The sequence below is a fragment of the Erinaceus europaeus genome, chromosome 11 (assembly GCF_950295315.1).
Source record: "Erinaceus europaeus chromosome 11, mEriEur2.1, whole genome shotgun sequence".
NCBI lineage: Eukaryota > Metazoa > Chordata > Mammalia > Eulipotyphla > Erinaceidae > Erinaceus > Erinaceus europaeus.
Window position 1 is genome coordinate 52,391,146 of NC_080172.1, and position 7,049 is coordinate 52,398,194.

Here is a 7,049-nt window from a genome sequence, read left to right on the forward strand (position 1 = left end):
AAGGAACTTTAGGGAAAAATATAGAAATTGAGTTAACTTACTAGATGTTCATCCCTGAAAGAGAGATTGTGAGCTGCTCACCAAAATTCATTTTCTCCTTTTTCTGTATTGGAGAATCTAGTCTGTTAACACCCTAGCAGCATTCCTTTGGGGGTGTATTTCCCAGACCTCCTTGAATAAGGGATGTATGATTAAGATCTTGCTGATGGAACATGACTAAGAATGAAGTTGGTGACTTTTTTCTCACTTGTTTAAGAAGAAATCCCTTTTCAGAGCCCAATGTATTTATGGTGCTGGGGGACCTAAGCTGGTGGTGGGATTGGGGTGTAGACACCTATTGTGGAAGCATGAGAAAATGTATCCCCGTAAGAATAATTGTCCCTATCCTTGGCTTTTTTGTCCTTTCTTTTTCTGACCAGGATGACCAGAATAACCTACAGGTACACCAACTGTAAATAGCAGAGTATCCACTAGCCTGGGTCTCTGCATGCCTTGGAGATACTTGCTGACCCAGAACACTCAGCCTGGGTTGGTCACATAGGGAAGCATAAACTTTTTGCTCTGAAAGCTCTAGGTTTTGTTGTTGCTACTGCTGTTATAAGAACTCAACCTTATATTCAAAAAGTAAACAAAGATATATACAGATGACTAAGCCAATCTGGAGTTCAGGAAAGAAATATATTTATCAGCCATAATCAAATTGGATAAGTGATAGCTACAAGATAATGAAACAGGAGGTTCTAGACCTCATCTCCACAGAGAGATACCAATTTATAGGTATGATTTCTTATTTAAGGAAATACCAGTTTAAAACTTTCCAAATCTGGGGAGGGATGTTAGATATCTAAATTCATTTGGCCCCGAAGAATCTAAATAGGTTGTATTGAAAGAGTTGTTCACTAGAGCTGTTACAGTTGAATTTTCTAAAGTCAAAGACAGAATTTTGGAAGCAGCAAGAGAAAAGCAATCTGTCCTATACTGGGAAGCCTCAATTAGAGTATCATCATATTTTTCCATAAGACTGTCAACAGATTTCTCAGCAGAAAGCATGCATGCCTGGAAAGAGTAGGGTAATATATTCCAAGTACTAAAAGGAAAATAACTTACCAACAATGAATGATATAATTGGAAAATCTCCTCAAAAATAAAGGGAAGATAAAGATTCCCCAAACAAAAATTCACAACACCTGCCTTGCTAGATATGATAAGTGAGTTCTTTAAGTTAAAACAAAAGAATACTAAATAAAAGTAAATTTTCATATACCCTTCTGATTCCAAATTATGGCAAAGGAAAGGCACAGTCATCAAGATTAATCCAGGAGCTAGTGCACTGGGTTAAGTGTACACGTTACCATGCACAAGGATTTGGGCTAAAGCCCCCACTCCCCACCTATGGTGTGTGTGTGGGGTCACTTCACAAGCAGTGAAGTAGGTCTGCAGGTGTCTCTCTCTCTCTCCCTCTCCCTCTCCATTTCCCATTTCCTTTTTAATTTTTCTCTGTCCTATCCAATAAAATAAATAGAAAGGGGGAAAAAAAGGAAAACAATGGATGCCAGAAGTGGTGGATTTAAAGTTTTTGTACTGTGCCCCAGTAATAACCCTGGTGGAAGAAATAAAAATTAACCTGAAGGTTTTGAAGAAAAAGAATTCTGACATTTGAGGGGGTGGGGAGAATGCTAAATTGTAAAACAAAAACAAAGAAAAACATAGATCTTACTGTAGAAGTTCATATATAGTCAAATACAAAACAATATATTTAAAGGTGGTACCCAAATCATTTTTAACTCTAGTATGAGAGTTAAAAACAAAACTATTAAGAACAAATATAACCACAAAAATTCATCAATGAGTACATTACATATAAAGAAGACTAATTTGACACCAAGGGCAGAGTGGGAAAAGAAACCGAATTTAGTTATGCTCAACTCTATTTTCCTTGGCAATTTTGTTTGGAAAAACATCTGGGTTCACCACAAACCCTCATGTCTTGGATTCTTAGGTCATCCTAAAATGCTTCCTGAATTTTTGAGGGCAGGCTTCTTCTGGGGTGTCTCATTTCCACAGTGTCCCACATAATTGGATGTTGTCACTTCAATTAAAACCCTTGCATTCTTGACAATGCTTATCAGTAGGGATCCGGGTGGTGGATAGAGAAGTTGGCCACATCATGGGGTTGACCCTGGGTCCTCCTGAACACCTTCCTAAGTAGTGACTCATCACAACCACACTGCCAGCTGGATATACAAAGTTTAGCAAATTCTTTGGATGTAGTAGAGTTTAAAGAACCAGCTTTGTCTAGTTTAACAGGTAAGTTTCACTTAGTTCTTAGCACACTCAAATGGTATGGAACATGGGATTTTGATTCACTTTGGCATTCAGTTCTATCTTCCTCTTATTCCAAATAGAGAGACTGTCTATAATTGATCTCAAGAGTATAGACTCTATAGCCAGACTGCCTGCAGTTTATTCTTGGTTTGATCTGAAGAAAGCTGCTTACCTTCACTGCAACTCACACCTTTCAAATAGGGAAAATTAAGGGATGGAGAGAGAGCAAACTGGTTAAGAAAGATCATTTTTATGCCTGAGGCTCTGAGATACCAGAGGTTCAATTCCCAGCACCACTATCAGCTAGAGCTGAGCAGTGCTCTGTTCTGTCTTTCTATATATGTCTCTCTCTGTGTCATTGCCATTAAAATAAATAAATAAATAAATAAATAAATATTTAAAAAGAAATAGGCATAGAATCAATGAGTGTTCAAGGAATATTGCATTTAAGATCTCAACATGCACTTAAAAGCATGACAGTAATAATTTTATTGGTTTTGTAGCAAAATCCATGTTAACTTTTCAGCACAGTCTTTCTTGTTCTCTTTTTTGCCTTCATGACACTTTTATCTTCAATAAGGTACAAATAAAAAAAAATTGACGAGGTGTGTCAGTCACACTCTATGTTATCTCCATCTGATATGCAGTCGATATCATGAAGGCGCCTTCCTACTTGTTCTTGCTTAAGCTTACAGTTTGGCTTAACTTACACCACACAACTTTTCTGTCATTCACAAAGTATAATGAAGGCAAACTGCTCACATGATATTCACTCATTTATTTTAATGAAAGAGAGAGAGAGAGAGAGAGAGAGAGTCCAGAACACTACTTAACTATGACTTATGCTAGTGCTGGGGATTGAACCTGGGACTTCAGAGCCTCAGGCGTACAAGTCTTTTTGTAGAACCATTATTCTGTCTCCCAACCCTCAACTGTGTCTTCTTATTTCGTATACTTAACCCAGTATGTTACCACTTGCCATCACCTCCCTCCTCAACTGCATCTTCTATCCCTTATTCCCTAGCTCATTCTTCTCTAGCCAAGCTAGCTTCTTGTCCTTTAAATGTAACAAAGAGCTGTTTTCCCAGGGCCTTTACCCTTGATTTTTTTTTGGGGGGGGTGTTTGTTTGTTTGTTACCCAGGAGGCCCTTCTCTAGGAAGTGTGACTGCACCACTTCCTCTCTCTTGCACAAATATCATCTTGTTTGGAAGGCCTTTACTAAGTCCTTTATCTAAGTAGACCCACTGAGCCCCAAATTCTCTTATCCTTTTTCTCCTCAGTACTTGCCACCATGAGGCATACCATATATTGATTCGTTTGTTAGTTTTCTACTTCTCCCTACTTCCAATTCTTAGTGAATCTTCCACACCTGCACTTAACTCTGGGGAGGGGAAGATATTTAATCTGCAAGCACTAATCTTAAATAGCAACAGAACTCTCTGGAATACAGCTCTCTAGAATCTTATGCAAAGGGGAAGCTTCACAAGTGGTAGAGGAGGTTTGCAGATGTATTTCTTTCTCTCTTCCATTCTATCTTGCCTTCTCCTCTCAATTTCTTTCTGTTTTATCTAGTAGGAAGGAACAGAGTAAAGGATTGGGGAGGGAGGGAAAGGAGAGAGAGATTGAGATAAGAAAGAAAGAAAGAAAGACAAAAAGAAAGAAAGGAAGGAAGGAAGGAAGGAAGGAAGGAAGGAAGACAGAAAGACAAAAAGAAAGAAAGAAAGAAAGAAAGGAAGGAAAAAAGAAAGGACGGAGAGAGAGAGAGAGAGAGAGAGAGAGAGAGAGAGACGAAGGAAAAAAGAAAGAGAGACAGAGAGTAACTGCCAGGAGTGGTAGATTGTTGTGCAGGCATCAAGCCCCAGTGATAAGTCTAGTGGAATACATGCATGCATACATACATACTTAATGCTGGTCCCTTAGAAATCCTGTAATAGTTATTTTTTTCCTGTTCCTACTGAATTCATCTCTCCAGTGGACAGATAAAACATCCAATATTTTGTTAATCTTTTTGATAGAAAAATGACAAATTTTGTCTCAGAGCTGAGATTCAAATGAAGATCTATCAAGAAGTCTTCTCACTTGGGAAGTGTAGTTTTATGGAAAGCAGAAGGCATATCAAATAATCACAAATATGTGTTGAATGCCTACATCAATGTAACTGAAACCAATCCATATCTAGTATTAAAGTCATGCCAATAATACCCCAATGCTGGTGACTGAGGATCATATGAGAACTGGGAAGGGAACAGGAACCATGCCTCCTGAGAATACAAGAAGGCATGTAACCGTGACACAGGACAGCAGTGATTGCTGCCTTCATTTCCTGTTGCCATTGTAACAACTATCAAGTCTACCGGTGTCATATAGGTGGACATTTTAATAATCCTGATAGATCAAAATACTGCATGTATTTTGTAATACATTGTAATAGCTACAGATGGTGAAAAGGTGGGGATCACTCACATTGTAGAATGTTGGGGCAAGAGTAGAGCTTACAAACTAGCTCACCTAGGGGAGTGCTTGTTTTGTCATACATACAACCCATGTTTGAGCCCAGCCTCTGAAATACTGGGGTAGAAACTTCAGTGCTGGGGAGTTTTCCCCATTCTCTTTCTAACTCTCTGTTTCTCTGTCTGAAAAAGTCAGCCTAGCAGAGAGAAGCTTCAGAGATGGCAGAAGATAAAGAGATTGATGGACAAGACAGATAGCTCACCAGGTGGGGTGCCTGCCTTGACATATATGCAAACCAAGTTCAAGCCCTGGTGTGACAATGGGAGGATCAATGGCACTGGAAGAAGCTCCAGTGCTATGGTGTCTCTCCTCTTTGTCTCTCTATCTGAATGAAGTCAAATGAAACCCATCTCCAGAGAGAAAGACATTTGTCAATTAAAGGTACAGACCTGTTAAAGAACAAGAATAGATCACATCTGCCAGTGAGGGAGACCAGTGCTGGTGGTCCTAATATCACACCTCCACTGAGGGTATAATAATGGGCATCCAGTGGGGCCCAAAGCAGAATGCGCTCTGGACTCTGCCCATGCCAGGATGCCTTCTTCAAAGGGAGCCTCCAAGAACCCACCTCCTTGAGAACAGTAGCTGCAGGAATCCCTCAGCCCAGTCTGTCACTTGCCTGCCAGCTTCCCCCACGGAAGCCAAGTGCTCCATGTTGCTAATTGAATTGTGTGCTTATAATGTTGTAATGTGAACTCCCCCCATAAAATCACACTATGATTATATGCAATTGGCTTAATTTGACAAGTGAAACCTGTCCTAAAAGCAGCAGTGAAGGTGACTTAGAGCAAAATGGATGAAAAAGCAAGAAGCTTAAAACACTGTTTTTGTCTCCCAGAGTTCTGAAGGTCAAAAATTAAAGTCAAAGTTTCTGCAGAGCTGTCTTCCTTCATCCAGTGCTAAAAGAGGGTCAATCTCCTTGATTTTTATAGCTTCTAGATATAGGAAGGCCCCTAATCCATCTTTAAGATACATAATTCTGAGCTCTACTTCTATTGTCAAATTTCTTTCTATCCCTGCACTCTGACTTTGAAGCTCTTGCCTCTCTCCTACAAGAACCCTTGTGGTAACATTGAGCCCACCTGAATAGCCCAGGATCATCTAGAATGTCCCTCTGGCCAAATAAGATGACACAATTAATAGGCTCCAAGGTTAGGATACAGACATCTCAGGGTGGGGAGGGCTATTGTTCTGGCTACCACAGAGACCATTACATAAATAAGCACATGATTCTAATGAAAAGAACCATGAGCTGTGAACTTCAAGTCAGAAAGTTGAGGTTTGTGTTTGTTTCCCAGCCTACCCATGCAATTTCAGGCAACTCAGCTGTCCTCCATAAACCCACCTTCTCATGGGTAAAATGAAGATAAATAAGTATATACTTCTGAGGAATATTATGAGAATCAAATAAAAATTATGTAGTACTAATTAGTTTACCATATTCTTGACATTTAGTTTGGTACTGTTTAACAAATATTTTCAGATACCATTTTATGTTCCCAGCATAATGAAAAATTGCAGTAACACCATAGAACTGAATAAGACACCTGTTTTCTGGCAAGGAAGAGTAGAGAAGGTATCACAATTTAGAGTGATTTGCATAACAATATGAGTATTCACAAGCTCAGGTAGGTTACAAGAGAGTTTCTTCAAATAAGAGAAATTATCAAGAAAGACTTAACAAATAAAGTAACACTTTGAGGAAGATTTAGCATGATGGAAATCATCTGTAATTAGAATTCAGAGATTATTCTAAGCAGAAACTCAATCAATGCAGAATGGCAAAAACATAAAACTACACTATGGATTTTTTTCTTCTTCCTTTTATTTTTTGATAAGTAAGATGAGCTGGTTTAATAGTTTTTATTTTATAGGGGGATAAATGATTTACAGTATAGTTATTAACACATGAGTACACCTTATCTCCTTGAAGTTACTTCTTATTTTTTACTAGAGCATTGCTTAACTCTGCTTTATGATAGTTCTGGGGATTAGACCTGGGACATTTGGTGCCTCAGGCATGAAAGGCCTTCATAACCATTATGTTATAACCCCAGCCATGATGTTTTCTCCTTTGCTCTTCTCTCTCTCTCCTTTCCTTGTTTTCCTTCCTTCTTTCTTTCTTTTTTTTCTGTCAATAAGATAATCATTGGGTTTCAGTGGCAGCACAATTCTATCCTTCATGAAAGTCACTTTTTTTTTCCTTTTCTTA

At 38.8% G+C, this 7,049-nt stretch overlaps 1 long non-coding RNA gene across 1 annotated transcript in view; it reads left to right on the top strand.

The window, feature by feature from the left end:
* Positions 1-5,279, top strand: part of LOC132541358 (uncharacterized) — a 400,798-nt gene extending 395,519 nt beyond the window's left edge. Inside the window, exon 3 of the long non-coding RNA XR_009552562.1 lies at positions 5,269-5,279. This is a non-coding gene — a long non-coding RNA (uncharacterized LOC132541358). The remainder of the gene's footprint in view (positions 1-5,268) is intronic.
* The last annotated feature ends 1,770 nt before the right edge of the window (positions 5,280-7,049 follow it).